Below are 22,388 nucleotides of genomic sequence, written 5' to 3' on the forward strand. Positions count from 1 at the left end.
AGATGTTATTTATTTGACAGAGAGACAGCGAGAGCAGGAACACAAGCAGGGGGAGTGTGAGAGAAAAAGTAGGCTTCTCGCTAAGCAAGGAACCAGATGTGGGGCTCCATCCCAGGACCCTGGGATCATGACCTGAGCCAAAAGCAGATGCTTAATGACTGAGCCACCCAGGAGCCCCTGGAAGGTATTAAAAAAAAAAAAAAGTCAAATTAGGTAGTTCTTATCTTTGAGGCATGTATAGTAAAATCTACATAAACCACCTAAAAATGTTTGTAGTACATCTTATAGTCAGGGCTATAAAAATGGTAACAGGTATTGTTCTGAATTAAAGATAGTCTGAAGGGCATCTGGGTGGCTCAGTAGGTTAGGCAGCTGCCTTCAGTTCGGGTCATGATCTCACCGTCCTGGGATCAAGCCCCGTGTCGGGCTCCCTGTTCACTGTGGAGCCTGCGTCCTCCTCTCCCTCTATCTGCAGCTCTCGCTGCTTTCTTCCTCTCTCTAATAAATAAATAAAATCTTAAAAAAAAATAACCTTAAAAAAGTTTGGTCATCCCTGGCCTAAACCTGACATGCTTTGAGCAACCCTCATGCTGGATTGGTTTGAGCTTTTACTAGATTTCCTCCTGAAGTCCCTGATGATACCGGAATCAGACTACATTTTGCTGAGGGTGATAGCATTAAAAAAGATGACGCAAGTGCTCCACAGTTTATGTTCCGTATGCTTTTAGTTTACATTTTTAAGAGCTAAAGACTACCAGTTTTTGACATAGTCTTCATTATTTAAAACTTCATAGATTTAATTTTATTTTAGTAAACTTAATCATTTGCCTTTTTGTTGTTGTTCCGAGCGAAGCATCGGCTCATAAATTAAATAGTTCATTAATTTTTATGTCAGCCTTGATGCGATTTACGTGCATACAAATGAAACTAAACTACCGGAGGGAACTTGTAGAGGGTCAGTTTCAAATCCATGAATTAATGCAAATGGTAAGGTTACATCATTTGGGAAAAGCTATAAGCTTTGGAGAATGGGGAACAAGCAATCAAGGTAAAACAGCCCTGGTGCTTGCATTATTCATGAAAATGAGATCCTGTCATCTCTATTCCAAGGTGCTGTTGCAGGAGATAGAGCAGGGGCCCTATAAAGGTCAGTGTGTGTCTAGGACCAGCCTGATGTATGGGCAGAGAAACTTACTTGCAAACCCCCATACAGTGGTGGGCCAGGCGGATGGAGACATCCAATCAGTGGGACGTGCATATATTTACTATGGTAAATTGAAATTCAATTGGCCAGCCGTATTGCCCATCTAGCATGACTGTGCAGTTTTCCCTGTGTATTGCAATCTCATTGGCTGCCGGTGTGTGGGGCGGGCTCGACCGCCTCTATAAAAGTTAGTCTGTGCGGCTGGGAGGAGTCTGCGTCCAGAGCGTCCTGAGCGTCGGGCACGTGGTGGTCTTCAGGAGAAGCGTCGTGGACCGGAGGGGCAGCGTCGCGGAGGAGCAGCCTCATTGTCTGGAAGGGCAGCGTCGCTGGGGAGCGGCAGCATCGCCGGGCAGTGGCCTCCTCATCTGGGAGCGGCCTGTCTTCGGGAGTGGCGTGGTCGTCGGGAGCGGCAGCGTCGTCGGGAGCTGCTTTGTCGCTGGGGAGCGGCCTCGTCATCGGGAGCGGCCTCTTCCTCCCGAGTGGCCTCGTGGTCAGGAGCAGTGGCATAGCTGGGGAGTGGCCGCATCAGAGAGCAGCGCCACCGGGAAGGGTCTTCGTCAGGTAGGGTAGTCATCGGGGCCAGCGTCGTCGTCGGGAACGGGCCTTGCTGCCGGGATCAGTCTCGCCCAGAGGAGCGGCCTCGCCACTGCGGAGGGTCGTGGCCACCAGGGGAGGGTCGTAGCCACCGGGAAGGAGCGGCGCCCCCAGGGAGCGGGCTCCCCCGGTAGGGTCGTCATTCGCGGCCGGGGAGGGTTGTTGCCCGCCGCCATGGAGGGTCTTCGCCCGCCGCCCGGGGAGGGTCGTCGCCGCCGGCGAGATGCCTCGCGGTCCGGAAGGGGCCTCGCCCGGTGTCACGAAAGAGCTGGGGGGGGAGGGGAGGGAGCGGGTGGCTCCCGGAGCCGCGTAGCCGGTGGTCGGGAAGGGAGGGGCCTCACTCGCCATCAGGAACGTGTCTCGCCTCGGCGACCTGCCTCACTGGGTAGGATCGTTGCTCTCTGTCGGGTATGGTCGTTGCTGTTGAGACGTGACCTCGCCGCCAGGAATGGGCCGCTCTGCTGGTGATTGTCCTTGCCCGGTAGGGTGGTCGCTGGTAGCCGTGGAATAGGGGCTTTGCCCGCAGCCTGGAAGGGGCCTCACAGTCAGGAAGCGGCGCTGCAGGGGAGCAGCAGTGCCTCCAGGGAGCGGCCTCGCAGGGGAAGGTCGTCACCACCGGGGAGGGTCCTTGCCAGGAAGGGGCCACGCTGCTGGGGAACGGCCTCACCGGGTAGGGTCGTTGCTTGCTGCCGGGGAGGGTCGCCGCCTGTCTCCGGGAGGGGGCCGCGCCGGGAGCGGCCTTGTCTGGTAGGGTGGTCGCTACTAATCGGGAAGGGGCCTCCCCTGCCCTGGGGTAGGGGCCTTGCCTGCTGTCCAGAAGGGGCCTCGCCATCCGGAAGCGGTGCCACAGGGGAGCAGCAGCGCCATCAGGGAGAGGCCTAGCTGGGGAGGGTCATCGCCGCGTGGAAGGAGCAGAGTCCTCAGGGAGTGGCCTCGCCATGTAGGGTGGTCGCCCGCCACCAGGAAGGGGCCTCACCAGGCTTCGGGAAGGGGCCTCGCTGCTGGGGAGCGGTCCGTGCCTGGGAGCAGCCTCCCGGCTTAGGGACCTCGCCCGCCGTGGGGAACGGGCCTCGCCCACCATCGGGAATGGGCTCTCTGGGTAGGGTCTTCGCTGGTAGTCGGGAAGGGGCCTAGCTTGCCGCCAGGAAGGGGTCTCGCTGCAGGGGAGCCGCCTGTCTGGGTAGCATCTTCACTGGTGTCGGGTCATCGCCTTCCTAGAGTGGTCTCACTGCCAGGAAGCGGCCTCGCTGCAGGCAAAGGGCCTCTCTGCCTGCAAGGGTTCGCGCCTCCAGGGAGTGGCCTCGCTGGGTAGGGTCATAGCTTGTAGTTGGGAAGGGGCCTCCCCCGCAGTCGCGAAGGGGCCTTGCTTGTGGTGGGGAAGGGGCCTCACAGCTGGGAAGTGGCGCTGCAGGGGAGCAGCGGCGCCGCAGGGGAGGGTCGTCGCCCTCCGCCGTGAAGCAGCTTCGCTAGGTAGGGTAATGGCTCCTAGTTGGGAAGGGGCCTCGCCGCTGGGAAGGGCCTTGCCTTCTGTTGGGTAGGATTATTGCTCGCTGTCAGGTAGGGTCATCGCTGTCTGGAAGGGGCCTCTCAGTTGGGAAGCGGCGTCTCAACCGAGCAGCAGCTCCCCCAGGAAGCGGCCTCACAGGGGAGTGTCACCACCGCCGCCGCCAGGGAGGGCCATCACTCGCCTTTGGGTAGGGTCGTCACCGCCCTGTAGGGGCTTCACCGCCTTGAAGGGGCCACACCACAGGGAAGGGGCCGCTCCGCCAGGGAGCAGCCTCGCCAGTAGGGTCATCGTACGCCCTCAGGTAGGGCCGTCACCCGCCCTCGGGAAGGGGGTCTCACTGCCTGGGAGTGGCCTCGCTGGGTAGGATCCTCACTCGCAGTCCTGTAGGGTCGTCGTCCTCGTAAAGTGGTCTCGCTGCCCCGGGAAGCGGCCTCACTGCAGGAAAAAGGCCTCGCTGCCTGGAAGGGGCCACGCCTCCGGGGAGTGGCCTCACCTGGGAAGGTCATCGCTGGCCATCGGGTAGGGTCGTCGCCATCTGGAGTGGCCTTGCCATCGGGGAGCGGCACTGCCGGGTAGGGTCCTCATTGGCTAGGAGTGTTGTCCAGAGCGTTGTGGTTGGGTAGCGGAGTTGGGAGCGGCGTTGTCCAGAGCAGCGGCGTTTTGCTCGGTGTTCTCATTGCCTCTTTGTAAGAGAGGGCCCCAACTGGTTGGTTTGATTTTCGATGCTTGGCGTGAAATAAAGCTTTTCTCGACTTTGGCTTTGCATCAGTCTTTGATCACGGACCCTAACACTACTAAAGGAGATAGATGTTCAATAATTGGAAACTGGGTCAAGCTTTAAATCTTCTGTTTGTCATTCTGAAAAGTAATCCTTATAAATGGCTGCTTTGGCAAGACAGCACATTAAAACTGACACTTGAGTGGCCAGATCAGGTAGGCCTCTTAAGGCAGTACACGTGAACAATAGCACAGTTGATCCTTAGACCGGACCCTTTGAGGGCATAACCAATAGTAGTAACTACTAGTAAATGGGTACATTGGCGTGTTGCCTTTTGCCGTGGCTATTCTTGGAGGAAAGGTGATAAACATGTCATGAGATCGGGGCATGTGCTTTAAGATGGTTTTCCATGTTTCTGCATAGGAAAGAGATTTTTACATTAAAATTAAAAAGAAAACCAATTACTAGGCTCTCCTTGATCTATCAAAACTAATAATGATTGTCACAAATTTGCCCTGTGCTGTGTTCCTGAAATAAGAAGCTTAGTTCTTTCCATTCTCTGGTTTAATTGGAGGTGCCTAATGCTCATATTGACTCTCTTCGGTGGCTTGTCTCTTTTCCCTGTCTCTCACCTCCATCTGCCTGCCTGTCTATGTGCCTGGTTTCCAAGCTTCTCTGCAGCTCCTGGGTCAAATTGAAAAGCTGCATCGGTATTTGGAGGGCAGGGAGAGGTGGAAGAAGCCCGTGCTTCAGATCAGTAGTTGACAGGTTTAATAAGCAAGGAACTTACATAGGAGGCTTGTCTTGCATGGCTATAAAATGAGTCGATCTCCACGCCAGCCTGCCAGAATCTTAAAAATTTATGCAGAGACCTTAACTGGATTTAGTCATGTCTATTAATGGTCTAGGTCCTCTCAGCACCACATCATTATCTCAAGGCTTGTGTCTGTGAGACAGCCTCTGGGAGTGGAGAAGGCAGATGGGAATACACATTCCAAGGACCAGGGGGATCCAAGTCATGGGCCATCTGGTGGCCACATCCTCGTAATGACCTCCTCAAACACTGTTTCTCTTCTCTCTGTGTGTCTCTCTGAAGACTGCCCAATCCACTTACTCGTCCAGCTCTTTAGACAGTTCTGATTTCAGATTGATAGGGAGAATTTGTTTTGTATACATACGTGGTAAGCAGTCATCAGAGCTAGTTTTTTGGCCTGAGTCTTGAGCAGCCTGCTTTGTTGCTTACCCTACCAAGAATGTGGCATTCCCTTTACAAATGTGCCCAAATAGTGCTGGGCGGCAGCTTGAGAAGGTGGGCTGTCCTTGGCATCTACACCTGGCAATGTCCTGTCCCTGTCAGCATTGAGAACTGCAGATTGTTCTCTGCCAAATAGGTGCTTCTGACTTTCATTGTTTATATTTCTACACTTATCTTTTGTTTGTAACTCTGAAAAGAGAAGTTATCTTACAATGAGGTGTAGTCACTTCATGTGCAGACTTTTCTAATTACAGTTAATTGCTTTCTTAATAAGGCAAATAGGAACACTGTGAATGAATTTGAGCAACACACAGTACTGAGTAGCCTTGAAAACGTTTTCCCAGTGGTTTCTGGAAAGTGTCCATTTGGTTGTCTGGAGTGTTGATGTGTGTCTCACACACCCACAGGTAGAGCATTTGCCCATAAATCTTCTACTTGGTTTGCATTGCTAACAGTTAGTGTCCTAAGAAATAAATGCTGATAATTTAAAAGGGGAATGGATGGCGTGTCTTTTATATCCTTTCTCCATACTCAGGAATTTAAGCTCAGATTCATAATATCAGTAGTACTTTAAATGTAAATGCATATACTTGGTGTGACTGTCTGCTGGCCGTTCTCAAAGTATGATTTGTGGACCTTTCAGAGTTTCAGAAAGGTTGAACTATTTCCCTAATAATGGGAGACATTATTTACCTTGTTCATTTTATTGATATTTGCACTGATGCAAACATATTATTACCCACTTCTGCATGAATCAAGGCATTAGCATAGACCTGTTCTTGTCTAGGTGTTTTTGCTGCAGTGCACTCAGAGTGCGCTTAAAAAACCAAGGGCAAGTTTCCCTTAAAATCCTCACTGAAGCAGTAAAAATTATGAATTTTGTGAATTGCCAACCCCTGAATAATTAACCTTTTGCTCTTCTGTGACAAAGTGGAAAGCATGCATGAGGCAGCTTTGCTCTATACTCAAGTACGATTGTATGTCTGTGGGGGAAAGCACTGGGGCAGTTGCTTGAGTTGTGACTTGAGCTGGTTGGTTTCTTCTGTGTTAACACCAATTTTACTTGGAAAAGAACTGACGAGTGTATACTTGGGTGGTATTTCCATACGTTCTCTGAAACAGACAAGGTAAGTTTGTCACTTTATGATACAGTTGACAGGGACACCTGGCTGGCCCAGTAGGTGGAGCAAATAACTCCTGATCTTGGGGTTGTGAGTTCGAACCCCCACATGGGGAGTAGAGGTGACTTAAGAAAATAGAAATTAAGAAAGGCAGTTGACTGTGTGTGTTAATGACAAAATTTGAGTGAGTGTTGTTTTGAATTTTGGAAAACTTGTATTTTCTGTATTATTTTCCGTATTAAGTTTGACAGCTTCCCAGGACTTCAAGCCTTTTCTGATGAGATGGATGGTAACATTAATAATGAATATGACCTCTATATACTGTTTAACAAAAAGAATCAACATTTGGGAAATAGGCCTAATTGAAATTATTTTCAAATTATTAATCTAGGATATTACAAAATTAGTCATGGACAAAAAAAAATCCATCCAAAGTGCAAGATACACCAATTTTAATGTAACAAAATTGTATTGATACAGTTTTAGATCCATGTTGCAACTTAAAAGCAAACAATACCTTTCAACTTTTGGTGTAGTATCAAAGAATACTGAAAGGCTATTATAATACCCCTCTCTTTTCCAACTACAAACTTGTGAGAAACTAGGTTTTCTACATACTATTTAATCAAAATAGTTTATGGAACAGAGAACCAAATGGGAGACTCAGACTTTCTGTAAAGCCTCTAATTCTAAAATATACTATATATATACTATATATATACTATATATATAGTATATATATATTATTTTATATGTATATGTGTGTGCATATATATATGTAAATGTATATGTAACTTGTCATTTTTTATAAAGACTTCATATATAATGGGTTTATTTTTATTTTAAAGTGTTTGAATTTTGGGCACCTGGGTGCCTCAGTCGTTATGCATCTGCCTTCAGCTCAGGTCCTGATCCCGGGGTCCTGGAATCGAGCCCCACATGGGCCTCCCTGCCAAGTGAGAAGCCTGCTTCTCCCTTTTCCCCTGCTTGTGTTCCCTTGCTCGCTGTCACTCTCCCTGTCAAATAAATAAATAAAATCGTTAAAAAATAAAATGTTTACATTTTTCTAGTCTTTGTTTTGGTAAATATCAATACCTTATAACTTGCGTAACTTTTGGATCCTCAGTAACTTTACACTGTACATGCATTTTGAGACCAAGTGATTTTAAAAATAGCTGGTCTAATATATGCATATTGAAGTAAACAATTTTTTTAAATAACAGAATTGTAAGCATCATAATGGAGGTCACTTAATAAAAGAAGTTAAGTTGACTTTACAAGAATACCTATCGAAAGTAATATCTTACCATGGTCTATGTGAAATCTCTTAAACAGTTCTGTTCTCAACCAAGGTAGGGCATCTGTCTCTTAATACTACTTCCCTTTTAATTCCAAAGTCCAAATGCATCAAAGAATCAAGACTGGCATGAAAAAGATACCATGGTCTTGATTTTAAATGAATATCCCAAGTTAAGATTTTTTTCTCTTACACGGCCCCAACTACAAAACCCATTCCTCTTGAAATGTCAAGGAAGTACACTTTCTTTGAAAGCCAGACATTTCCTTCTGAGAAGAGTGGACCACTCCTACTTCTTCTTGTTTTAAGATTTTATTTATTTATTTGACAGACAGAGATCACAAGTAGGCAGAGAGGCAGGTAGAGAGAGAGGAGGAAGCAGGCTCCCCGCTGAGCAGAGAGCAGAGAACCTGATGCAGGGCTCAATCCCAGGACCCTGGGATCATGACCTGAGCTGAAGGCAGAGACTTTAACCCACTGAGCCACCCAGGGGCCCTTTTGTACGGTTTAATCTTCAATAGATATAATCGCTTCTGTAATCGTCATCCACTTACTGATAAATTTTTAAGGATTAATCCTAATCACTATCTCTACTTTTTCTCCCCTTTACTCAAATTCATTGGTTTAAACACTTTTTGACCAGATTTTATTAACAAGGTTTTGTGACAACTGCTCTCACAAAGGTCTTTAATGACTACCTATATGCTGAATCTAAAAACGACGTGGACTTTGAGTTACAATCAGTTGGCTTTCGAGGGCCCCATTGTTGAGTACCTCTTTCTACATTGGTTCTCCTTTTTCTCTCTGGTCCTCCTTCTCAGTGTTGGATGGAGTCTTTCTCCAGGTACACATCAGCCTTGAGGTTATTTTCCGGAGGCCTAACTGAAGTCATCTTTTCTTCCTGTTTTATATACTCTACATATGTGAGACTGCCAAACCTTTCTCTGTTAAATGATCACAGTAAAACTATTTATTCCCTAATCTGTATTTCCCTTTTAAAGCTCTAGACTTACATTTCCAGAGGAACCATTATATCATTTTATGTACAATTTTTCTGGAGTATTTTCATAAATATAAACTTATAAGTATTAAAAGGCAAATTTATATATATATTTTTAATAATTACAGAATACTGAAAATAGTGTTAGTGTCCAGTGCTAGAAGTCTTGTTGGGGAAAGCTGAAGTATGCGTGTTGACGTAGAAAGATCACAACATACTACTGACTGAAAGAATAGGTTATAACATATGACTGATTGGAAGAGGAGTACAATACTGTGCATTTATTTATTTATTTATTTATTTGACACGGAGAGAGAGATCACAAGTAGGCAGAGAGGGAGGTGGAGGGGGGAGAAGCAGTCTCCCCACTGAGCAGAGCACCCTGAGATCATAACCTGAGCCAAAGGCAGAGGCTTAACCACTGAGCCACCCAGGCACCCTTAATTAAATGGATATTATCAGACTTTTCAAGGAAATTTTAATTTGGCTCATGACTAGCAGAACATTAAGGACATATGCTGCCAGGCTTCCTGCCTACAATTGCTTCTATTTTCTTGCCTCTGGAGTAGATATTATGTTTGGGTTACTCCAGCTTCAGGAAGGGGATACTTTCTTGAGGGTAAATTCTGATGAGTAAAGCCAACTGTATTTAATTCTCTTCCCTTTGTCCGTGAATGTTCTAGGGATGGCACCATGACATCTTTAAGTTTTTGGAGGGGGCGGTGGCATCTGGGTGGCTCAGTGTGTTAGGCCTCTGCCTTCAGTTCAGGTCATAGTCTCAGGGTCCTGGGATCGAGCCCCGCTTCAGGCTACCTGCTATGCGGGGAGCCTGTTTCCTCCCTGCCCCCTCTGCCTGCCTGTCTACTTGTGATCTCTCTCTCTGTGAAATAAATAAATAAAATATTTATTTTTTTCTTTGCTCTTAAAGAGAAATGGTGAACTTTTCCTTCCCTCCCCAAATTATATTTATCAATATTTGATTATTTTTATAGAGTTTAAGTTTTAATTTCTTATTCCTTTAAATTTTCAAGTCGAACCCTGCCTTTTTAAATCCCATCACCATGAAGTTACGCAGTGTGTGTCATGCTTGAGAGCCTCTTATTGGATCATTTCATAGCTCATTAAAAGAACCATATTTTGAATGGTTCAGCTGAGAATAAAATCCACAATGAGTTGCTACAAAGCTGTTCTGTAAGTTTTGCATAACTCCTCAGGCCTCTGATTTCAGCTATAAAATCATTAGCTGTGATTGATTCCTTAGTAACGATAGCATCTCCTTTGATAACATACATCAGTCCAAAGAAGTTTGGTCCATTTTATTTTAGGCATCTCCCATAACAATCAGTATTTACGAGCTCTTCTCTTGATGTACCATTCCAGATGTGGTTTTAGTTCTCCCCTAAGTGCTCTGGGGGATGCTGTACCTTCTACAGTGACCAGTGCTAGGGATGGATGTGATTACTGGATTTCTGTTTTGGAATACACCTTGCAGACTTCCCCTTTCTTTCTTCCTCTCCCTCTCTCACTCTTTCTCTCTCTACCACCAACCCTTACTATGCAATCAGTGTACACTGCTGAAGTTCTTCTAAACCACATTTTGTATCTTTCTAGTTTATATATATACATTTTTTCTTTCTAGATATTTTCCAATTTTGATCTGTGGATTCAGAGATTTATAGAATACCTTGCAAATTTTAGAAAGTGTGAAAACTATTTGGCTCTTTTCCAATTTTTGCATTTAAACATTTAAAACTTAGATTTTAAGGTCACAGCTTGGGGAATATTACTTACCAGTTACATGTAAATATAATAAAAACTGCCAGTGTAAGATCTCTCCTGGCAAAGATTATGTGTGCAAAGGAAACCAAATATTCCCTTCTAATGATTAATGAAAGGCTAAGGAATTGGGCCAGGTTTTGTTGTAAAATTTGCAGAATTAAAAACTCTTTTTTTAAAATTTATTTATTTATTTATTTGACAGAGAGAGAGATCATAAACAGGCAGAGAGAGAGTGAGAGGGAAGCAGACTCCTCGCGGAGCAGAGAGCCCGATGCGGGACTTGATCCCAGGACCCTGAGATCATGACCTGAGCCGAAGGCAGTGGCCCAAACCACTGAGCCACCCAGGCGCCCCAGAATTAAAAACTCTTAAGGAAGTTTGTTCAAGCCTCAACAAATCATACTGTCCAGATCTAGTGAATCATAAACATAATAATCTGAATTGCTGGAATTTTTTTTAAATTACATTTTTATATAATGCATGATATACCTTGGTTAACTGGGCAGTTTAGTGCAGTCTTTCCCTGAAAGCAATGATCAGTTTTTACTCAACATAAATTGAACTGTTGTACGAATTCATGCCACAGTCCACAACAATTTTAATCAGTTTTGAAGAAGCTGAAATTACCTGTTAAACGTGGCTTTGAAATTGTCTTTGCTTAACTTTCTCCCTCAAACAATGTCACTGTTTCTGAGGCATTTTCCTGAGACTGTTCCTGGCATTTTCTGAGGCCTCGACTGTGAACATAACTTAGGCACCCTAACAAGAACAACCACCGTCTTTCAACTTTGGGGATGACTTAGGGGGTTTCTGTTTTGTTGCAGGTACAGATTTTCCACCTGTTCCCCCAACCTCCCACCCCTGGCCCTTCAAAACCCTCAGGTTGCCCCAACCTCCCACCCCTGACCCTTCAAAACCCTCAGGTTGTTTTTCAGAGTCCATAGTCTCTTATGATTCGCCTCCCATCCCCAATGTCCATAGCCCGCTCCCCCTCTCTCAATCCCACCTCCCCCAGCAACCCCCAGTTTGTTTTGTAAGATTAAGAGTCATTTATGGTTTGTCTCCCTCCCAATCCCATCTTGTTTCATTTATTCTTCTCCTATCCCCCTACCCCCCCATGTTGCTTCTCCATGTCCTCATATCAGGGAGATCATATGATAGTTGTCTTTCTCCGATTGACTTATTTCACTAAGCATGATACGCTCTAGTTCCATCCACGTCGTCGCAAATGGCAAGATTTCATTTCTTTTGATGGCTGCATAGTATTCCATTGTGTATATATACCACATCTTCTTGATCCATTCATCTGTTGATGGACATCTAGGTTCTTTCCATAGTCTGGCTATTGTAGACATTGCTGCTATAAACATTCGGGTACACGTGCCCCTTCGGATCACTATGTTTGTATCTTTAGGGTAAATACACAGTAGTGCAATTGCTGGGTCATAGGGTAGTTCTATTTTCAACATTTTGAGGAACCTCCATGCTGTTTTCCAGAGTGGTTGCACCAGCTTGCATTCCCACCAACAGTGGAGGAGGGTTCCCCTTTCTCCACATCCTCTCCAGCATCTGTCATTTCCTGACTTGTTAATTTTAGCCATTCTGACTGGTGTGAGGTGATATCTCATTGTGGTTTTGATTTGTATTTCCCTGATGCCGAGTGACGTGGAGCACTTTTTCATGTGTCTGTTGGCCATCTGGATGTCTTCTTTGCAGAAATGTCTGTTCATGTCCTCTGCCCATTTCTTGATTGGATTGTTTGTTCTTTGGGTGTTGAGTTTGCTAAGTTCCTTATAGATTTTGGATACTAGCCCTTTATCTGATATGTCGTTTGCAAATATCTTCTCCCATTCTGTCAGTTGTCTTTTGGTTTTGTTAACTGTTTCCTTTGTTGTCCAAAAGCTTTTGATCTTGATGAAATCCCAATAGTTCGTTTTTGCCCTTGCTTCCCTTGCCTTTGCCATTGTTCCTAGGAAGATGTTGCTATAGCTGAGGTCGAAGAGGTTGCTGCCTGCATTCTCGTCAAGGATTTTGATGGATTCCTTTCTCACATTGAGGTCCTTCATCCATTTGGATTCTATTTTCGTGTGTGGTGTAAGGAAGTGGTCCAATTTCATTTTTCTGCATGTGGCTGTCCAATTTTCCCAGCACCATTTATTGAAGAGGCTGTCTTTTTTCCATTGAATATTTTTTCCTGTTTTGTCGAAGATTATTTGACCATAGAGTTGAGGGTCCATATCTGGGCTCTCCACTCTGTTCCACTGGTCTATGTGTCTGTTTTTATGCCCGTACCACGCTGTCTTGGTGATCACAGTTTTGTAGTAAAGCTTGAAATCGGGTAACGTGATGCCGCCAGTTTTGTTTTTGTTTTTCAACATTTCCTTAGCAATTCGGGGTCTCTTCTGGCTCCATACAAATTTTAGGATTATTTGCTCCACCTCTTTGAAAAATATTGGTGGAATTTTGATCGGAATGGCATTAAAAGTATAGATTGCTCTAGGCAGTATAGACATTTTAACAATGTTTATTCTTCCAATCCAAGAGCATGGAACAGTGTTCCATCTTTTTGTGTCTTCTCCAATTTCTTTCATGAGTGTTCTGTTTTTGATTGCACCTCATTAATAGCTTTTTTGATTTCAACTTGGTTAGATTTTAGTTCTTTAATTTCTCCAGAAAGGGCTTTAATATCTCCAGAGAGGGTTTCTCTAATATCTTCCATGCCTTTTTCGAGCCCGGCTACAATGTTCAGAATCGTCATTCTGAACTCTTGATCTGACATATTACCAATGTCTGTGTTGATTAGGTCCCTAGCCTTCGGTACTGTCTCTTGTTCTTTTGTTTGTGGTGATTTTTTCCGCCTTGTCATTTTGTCCAGATAAGAGGATATGAAGGAGCAAATAAACTACTAAAAGGGTGGCAAAGACCCCGGAAAAATGCGCTGTAACTAAAGCAGAAGAGACCCCAAATTGTGGGGGGGAGAAAGGGGATAAAAACAGGTTCCTTCAGAAAGTGGTTGATTTTCTGTTTCTAGAGTTGCTGTTCTTCTTCTCTTCGCTCTCCCATTGGATTTGTAGGTGTTTGCAATGTTTAGATAAGCTATCGAGCTGATCTCCTGCTACCTGATGTAGTCTCAGGCTGCTACTTCTCCGCCATCTTGACTCCTCCCCCCTAATGTCATTATTTTTGTATCTTAGCAAAAACTTAGTAAATATCTTAGATCATCTTATAGAAAGGATAAATGTTTTAGAGCACTTTAAATATAAGAGTGTCTATTTGGAGGGAACTGTTCATCTCTGGTCTGGAAATTTGGTTGTTTTGTCATCTGCATTTAGAGAAATTAATGTATAAATATTATCTAGAATTCTTAAATTCTTGGCATGATCACTGTGAAAAATCCTCCTACCTCCTACCTTCCCCTTGTTGGAGATAACTTTGTTTTTTTCCATTATAACTAAACAGTTTCAGAAATTATTGAAGATACTACTTCTAAATAGAAACTCATTTTGATGAAAAACCTGTTCAGTTTACTAGTGGCTGTTTTTATTAGTAAATTTGAATATTCTAGGTGCTGTGGAAGAGAGGCATCTATCTTACTGCTTATTCATTCATTCTCTTCTATATGATTGTTCACTTCAGCCTGAAATATCATCACTTTGAATGATCTCTCTGTTCCTCTTCAGAGTATTTGAAAAGAAGGGGCAGTAGGAAGCATAGATGACTTTTCCTCCTGAGATTCTACGAAATGTACATCTATACCCGGGTTCTCCATGCGTTTTTTATATTTCCAAAAGCCAGTGTGAAAATGGGTCATTTTCTCCTGGTGAAGAAGTAATTTTTTTCTTGCCAAAATTAATGGATATCATTGATTGATGTCCTTTGCATATTAATATTAGAACCGAGTTTTGAGACTTTTTATTGGGTTAATTCTCATCATCGTTTCTTCCAATGTGAGTTATCCAATATCCAAAATGGGAGATTAAGGACGACAGTCCCTCGTGTTCTAACTTTTGTGTTTGTATCTTGTGAATGGGCTAAAATAGAAGTAACATAAAATCTTAACGTTTCCTGCCTCTTCTATGTACTTCAGGAAAGGACTTGATAGATATATAGAAGGACAAAACGTAATCTTTTGAAGGAAGGCAGAGGGCAACATAAAATTATTTATGTTGACTATTAAAAGCTTGTGAAAGATTGTCTTTTTTTTCTTTTTAGGGATTTTATTTATATGTTTGACAGAGAAAGACAGAGCTGAGTTCAGCCACTTAACTACTGAGCCACCCAGGCACCAGACTGTCTTTTTTTTTTTTTTAAAGTCTATTCAGAATTATTACCTATGTCATTTCAATTTGTATCACCTATATTTGGCATACGACATCTCTTAATATTTCAATACCACATACATAGACTATTTATATTATTCTCTCAAATCATCATAGATTTTTCTCTTCTAAAAGTGGTCCGGAAGTAAAGGAAATTTTTATACTTGTCAACCTACATGTTTTATGGAGTTTTTAACCACATAAATGTTTCTTTTAAAAAGAAAAAGCAGTTTTTAACTTTTTAATTTATGGGTTTGCTAAATAGGCACTTTTGTACTCCTTTGCTGGAAAAATTTATCTGGGAAGACTTCCTTTCTCCCCATTTTACTGCCTTTAATTATATCTAGATTTTCATGAGATTTCTGTAGAAGTTAATTGAATACATATAATATCTAGTCATATCATGATCACAATCTTTACCTGGGAGGATGTAACGACTGGAGTTCCAATTTTAGTGCGTGTGGACATTTTTGACCAAGTATTTTTGAGATTAAATAAAAGGAAGATAAATGACAATTTATTATGTTCTTTTCCAATTACAAGCTAGGGTTAGAAAAGCCAAGTTCAGTCAGCTGAGGATGAGATATCTACAAATGAGCTTACTTGGAAACAGATTAGCAATTTAAATGACTAAGTTAGTAAGATCCAATTATAGCTAATTTGCCCATCCTTTCTTTCTCTTGCCCTCCCACAGGCTTCAGAGTGTGAAAGCCTAGCAGGAATTCCTGGGAGCAGAGGGGGAGGATCCTAGGTCAGGGGAGTTTGTAAGGAAAACAGTCACAGTTAATTACAGCTGTGTCAGCTCTATGGGCTCTGCTGTCCATATATATTTATTAACAAATACATATGTATTTTAACATATGTATGTTTATATATATGTTTAAAAATGCATGCATATATACAACATGTAGATACGCATATGCATGTATATACGTATGCATGTTATAAAACGTGTGTATTATATAATGTGCATACATGTGTATATACTCATATACATATACAGCCTATGTATAGTATGTATACATATATGTATACAGCCATATTCCAATTCATATTCTGATTTTTTTCCTTTCTTACGTCACTGGAACATCTTTTCCTAACTACTTCAAATTTACATTTTTCCCAGTGTGCTGGCATACTGCCAATTATCCTTTATATATTTTTTTCATAGCTTTCCCCCCCTTATTACTATTTTAGTGATCCCCTACCACCTTTCAAATACTAAATTTTCCTGCTCTGTGGCTTTTTTTTTTTGAAAAAATGTACTTTTGTTCATTTTTATATCAGTATGTATCTTTGAAATGTTAGCTCATTGATATTAATAACACATTGTTACATTTAAGAATGCCAGCATTATCAGTAATATATTTTAAAGAATTTCAGATTTTAGAGAATTTCTCATTATTGCAGGATAGATGAAACTTTACATCGATTTTCTCATTACCTCTGCTCAAATGCAGATACTATTTCCCCAAGCCCTGTCTTGTTCAAAGAAGACACTTAGATGTTCCTATTACATTTTTGCAACAGAAGAGTTACAGTATGTAAAGCCAAATGGGGGAGGGATATCGGCTAGGCAGTACAGAGGGAAATTAAGAAATGTGGCTTCCAGAGTTAAGAGGCAACCTGTATTGATAGAGTACCAGGTGGGATGAGGGAAGGATTGATACAGAAAAGCCATATGAAATTAATGTTTAGGGATATAATAGAAAGAGTATACTATCATTAAGAATTGTTAGGAAACAAAATGTTTCAGATTTAAAAATTAAAAATTGGATGATAGGGGACAATTTTTAAAAAACAAAATAGTGATGCTTTGTCAGTGATGTCCTGCACTTAAATCATGTCCAAATGACTTTTGGTGCAAGAACAAAAAAGTTTCAAGTTTCCTGGTTTTTGCGTTTATTTTTTAAATGATGTGTCATTTGTTTTAGTCAGTTTTTCCTCAATTCAGGAATTGATAAACATCTCACTAAAGGTGTTATTAACACCTTATTAAACACCTTGTATTAAATCAATCCTATCAGGTCAGCCTTCAGAAAATTTACTAGGTGTAATAGTTTATATATATATAGGTCACTTATAGTTTATCATTATCAAATGGCTTTCATAAACTGGTACGTGATGGCAGAGAATGCACAGAGAGAATTGTCTCTACAATGCCTCTACCTGAGGCATGTGGACATTTCCCCCTGTTATACTCTTTCATCAAAACCAGTCCCCTCCCACTGGAGAAAGCGTTTTGTTTTGTTTTTAAATAAAGAAGGAGGAAAACAAAACAAATACTTAAGAAATTAATGTAAGAAGATATGAAATAACCTTTTAAAATAAGACTTTTAAAATATATACTTATTGTCCTTTATGTTTAAAAGTTTTTGATAAAACAGGTTTTATGATTGCTGTTTATGTTATATATGATTATCAAACAATTATGCAAATTAAAAACTGCTGCCACATCAACAGAGTTCTTTTCCTAATTATTAAAGTATATTTTATGATAATTCATTACTAGTATGCATCCATTTTCTCAATGGCCTGTATTAAGCTGTCTTGCTCCTGTTTGTATAGTAGACCTAAAGTACAGGGAAATGGATTTTGCTTTAATCCAAGGCCGATTTCTTCATAGGGATTCTGCTCTTACGTCACTAATACATACTCATTTTCTATCTCTCTTTTCTCTCTGTTTCTGAGGTTAAGGATTGGAGCGAACTGTCTTTTTTTTCCAGGACTGACCTTAGAGATCCTCTGTATAGATGAGCTGGGCTGGGACATGCAGTAGATCTGTTTCTGTCCCAGCCCAGTGAACCCACAACTCTAGAGAACAGCAAGGTCACAACGCATTAAGAACCCCTCCCAGATTCTTGCAGTGAAATCCAGGTAAGAACCACTAAGTGAGTGAAGCAAAAACCCCAGAAAAAAAATGAATGTCCTTAACGAGTGGTGATGGTCTCTTTTTACCTTTTTTAAAATTTTTTAAGGTCATAACTTCAAATACATTGTTAATTAGGAAAATAATGCCTTTGTATTTGCCTGTTTATTTAATATTCTAGTAACCAATTTATTGAATCCGAGGGTGGCTGATTTCTATGCAACTCAGTTGGTTGTTCAGTAACTCTTTACCAAGAATACCTTGTTCTTCAATTCTCCTCTCCTTTGCTAATCAGAAAACTGCACTGTCTACAAGAATGTCCAATGTGCATCTCATGTATAAATAACCCTAGACCTTTGGAGTAAAACTACAAAGGAATGGCAAATCTAGGATATCCACACCACTACTCCCTCCTCCCGCTTGGAGCAGACACTCCTCATCAATCACTGTTTTCTTCACCCACTGAAATTTACAGGCATCCCAGTTCTTGACCTTGTGTTCAGACAACCAATGCTGATCAGTGTTAGCACATACAAACCTAGTTCTTATCCCTTCCTTTAAGCATGTTAACTCTCTTGTCCTGGGCACCTCGGTGGCTCAGTGGGTTAAGCCTCTGCCTTCAGCTCAGGTCACGATCTCAGGGTCCTGGGATGGAGCCCTGCATCAGGCTCTCTGATCAGCAGGAAGGCTGCTTCCCCCTCCCTCGCTGCCTCCCTCTCTGCCCACTTGTGATCTCTCTGTCAAATAAATAAAATCTTAAAAAACAAACAACAACAACAAAACTCTCTTGTCCCAAAACAAAACCAAACCTTGAGCCCACCTTGCTACTATCCCTTAATCTCTTGTTTCCTTAGCTAAACTTCTTGAAAGAGTTTCTCCACTAGCTGTCCTAACTTCCTCACTTTCTGTTCTTGGCTAAGCCTATTTGTGGCCTTCTTTGTCCACTGCTCCATTGAAGCTGTGCTGGTAGGTCTCTGGGAACCCTGAGGCTACACTGCCTTTCAGCTATTATCTTCCTGCCACGGGGTTTATCCTTCATACTCTTTCTCTGCACTCTCCCATTGGTTCTTCATTTCTCCTCCTGATTGTCTTCTGATGACTCATGAGCTCCTCATGCGACTTATTTTCCTCATTTTCCCGGGATGTCCTTGACTGCCAGTGGGGCTCGATCTCCACTGTCCTCTGTCAATCTCCCTCAGGTTTTCATTCTTATAGCTTGAAGTCTGTGTCCTTCCTTAGCCTTTTCTGATATTTATTTAGTCTTGTATGTCAAAATTCCTTGGGGCCATGTCCTCCCGGATATCCTACAAGAAACCCATCTATAACATTCACCTCCTGAATTCTGTCTTTCAGGTGGACATGGTCATCTCCCCATCAAGTCTGAGTCAGCTGGATATAGGCATTCACTGTCATTCTTTATTTCATCCATTGCCCTCACCTCAACTGAATCAACTGTCAAGTTTCACTTGAACTCCAAGTAGCTCTTAAATTTGTTCTCCCTCTCTGTATCTCGTTACCATTGCCCTAAGTCAAGGTTTGTAACCTTCTACCTAGGCTCTTAATTACTCATTCTGTTGCCCTTCTACTCTTTGCTGCAGGGAAAGAAAAAATATACCTTACATGAAAATTCAACCATGTCATTCCTCTAATCAGAATCTTGAAGTACCTCAGATACCTAAAGAATAGAGGCCAGTGTCGTTAGCATAGAATATATAGTGTTCATAATGTGGTTCTTATATAATGGCATCTTTGGGATTTAGTAAAGTTGGAATGACACTGGAAGGTGAACTGTTCTCTGCACAAACTGTGGTGTTTCATGAATTTATGTCTTTCCTCTTGGTGCTATCTGGAATACCTTCTCCTTCCCTTTCTGCCAGTCTAACAGACACATCCTATAGGATTCTAGGTATGCTTCGTTGAACCTGTGAAATCTTCACTGAGGTTTGGTCCAGCTTAAAGTCCTCTTTGGACCTCTGTAGCATTTTTCCTTTTTGCATGCAGCGGTTTGCTGTACATTCACATTTAATGTACGGTGGCATTTTTTTTTAAGATTTTATTTATTTATTTGACAGAGATCACATGTAGGCAGAGAGGCAGACAGAGAGAGGGAGAAACAGGTTCCCCACCGAGCAGAGAGCCCCATGCAGGGCTGGATCCCAAGACTCTGGGATCATGACCTGAGCTGAAGGCAGAGGCTTAACCCACTGAGAAACCCAGGTGCCCCAAGGTGCCATTTTCAAAATCAGAGAATGAAGAGTGGACGACTTACTGCATTCCATGTTCAAGAACCTGAGAATGATAGTTACGAAGTGAGGCCACAGTAAGTGACACCAGTTTGGAAGGACAAAGGAGCCCATGGCCAGCTCTTTGTGGTTTTCAGTGTTGCAGATCTGATAAAGATTTAGATCAAATACGGCAAGCCCTTATTGGTAGCCACTGTGTGCCAGACCGTAATTACATGCTTTAAAATATGTTATCATCTTTAAACCTCACCAAAAAAAAAAAAAAAGCTCTCTTTAAAGACGTGAGGTTTCATATACATGATATGGGATGCATGAATATATTCTCAAGAATTTTCTGTGTTCTCTGAGCCCAGTTTAGTGCCTGGAATGAATTAAGTGCTCATTAAATCTTTGTTGAACTGGAGGTCAATACTACTAGTGCCCAAAATAGAGATGAGCCACCTGCTCCCTTGTATTGGCTGTTAAGACACAGTGATTCCTATGTTGTGTTTTTCCTTAAGACAAACCAAGCAGATTCTCTGATGTATGTGGTGACGGAGCTGGCAGAAAGGCAGAATGAAAAGCAGTACTTTGAAATTTTGGGGGGAAGAAAGCAAAACAAAGGATGAAGCTGAAATGTGGGTGGGGGTAGATGTGGTTGGGTTTTACAGTAACGAAGACTGATGAAGCAGAAATGTAATGTCAGAGGTTCATGATTCCAGATGGCCAGTATTACTCCACTGAAATATGTTTCAGTACAGCAGGAGATGTTCAAGAACTAATCATTCCACTATGGTGTTCACTAACCTGTCTTTAAACAGTGTGTGGAGCCCGTGTTTTCAAAAGTCGTTAGGAAGAAACTGATGATCTCTCTGTGGAATTTTAGAAATTCATTTAATGAAAGTAATCTCTCTGCATACCTTCCAGTTTGTTGTAATTTTTACTGTTGGACAAAATTAAGTAGGTGAGTAGATAGCTCATTCACACTGGAGTATTCGTTAAAAGCCTCAGGGGAAAGACACATATTTTGAGGGCAAGGACTACAAAGCAATTTACAAATGATCAGGATCACCATGTTAGTGTAATTATGGAATAAGAATATATTTAACATCACTTATTTTTTTTTCTAAAGAATAAAAGTTTAGAAGTCCAGACATTGAAAGGCAAGATTTACTTGAAAAAATGTATCTCTTTAGCTATTCCTTCATTGTATTGTCATAGTGGCAAACCAATGAAGGGAATATAGCAATAATATAACAATATCTCCTTTCTGGTAATGTTTATATGCCTGGTGCCCTATTTTTTGTCTATAATACTTTATGTGTTAGTTTATCCTTTGGAGAAAAGAATCAGTAAAATGCCATTGATTAACAATGTGTAGCCTACATGTTTTAGTAAACCGAACCACTTTGCCTATTGCTCGTGTGATAGACACTTTTTAATGGAAAAATTGTGAACCAAAGGACAGCAAATATGTTTCTCTTTCAGGAAAAGATGTAGGGAATAGAGAGGAGAGTGGTTCACAACATAAAAATTTGAAAACATTAAATTACTTGATACATTAGCCATTTACAAGTATTCAGGAATAGCATATTGTCTGGTTTCAGAGACTTGAGAAGGGATGAAGATTACTGCTCTATATGTAGAGTTAAACGTGTTGCATTAATGTCTTAAAATAACATGGATGATAATGTAAAAACCAGTTAAAGTTTTAAATACCTGATATCTGAGTAAAGACTATTTAACCCTTCCCTTTTTAGCTGTAACATTAAAATATATTATCTAAAATAAATTAGCAATATATGAATGGGTAAAAGAAAGCCAACCATTGTGTTTTAAATGGCTGCTTATTTAGAGCCCATGGATGTCCATTGTACCACAGTTAAAAAAAATGTACTTTCTGAGTAGCATCCAGTGTAAAATAATTTGGGAATTAATTAACAAAGGTTAAATTACAATTTGGACTTTGAAAAGAAAACTGATGAGCAGATTGTTGTTGATGGGTGATTCTATTCCCACTAAGAGAACACCCCATCAAAAGAAAGAAAGGCCTTTGCATTATTAAAAGCTTGTTCTGTAACACTGTTGGGAATTTGTTTGGGTCATGAATGCTGGCAGGTTGTCAGGAAAACAGAAATAATGCAACCGAATGTATAGTCTTCTTGAAAAGTGGCTTTAGGATTGCTACTTTTGGTTATCTAATGGCCGATCTGGAATTTCTAAGAGTAATATTAATGGAGAGGAACATATTTTCTAGTTTAATTACCTATGCTCCTTTGTTGATATAATAGTAATAAAAATGTTTTTCTCTGTATAGAATATTATAATACAAAAGGATTTTTTTTTTTGCAACAAAGGTTTGAGATTTTTGTTTTGATAACAGTATGTGCTGCTCTGTGTTCATTTTTTTTGATGATGGTATTACTGATTAATGGTATTACTGATTAATGGTTAAGATTTCTAGTAGTTGTGTGAGGGTTTCTGTTAGTTACATTCACGTTCC

Source organism: Meles meles, chromosome 3, assembly GCF_922984935.1.
Source record: "Meles meles chromosome 3, mMelMel3.1 paternal haplotype, whole genome shotgun sequence".
NCBI lineage: Eukaryota > Metazoa > Chordata > Mammalia > Carnivora > Mustelidae > Meles > Meles meles.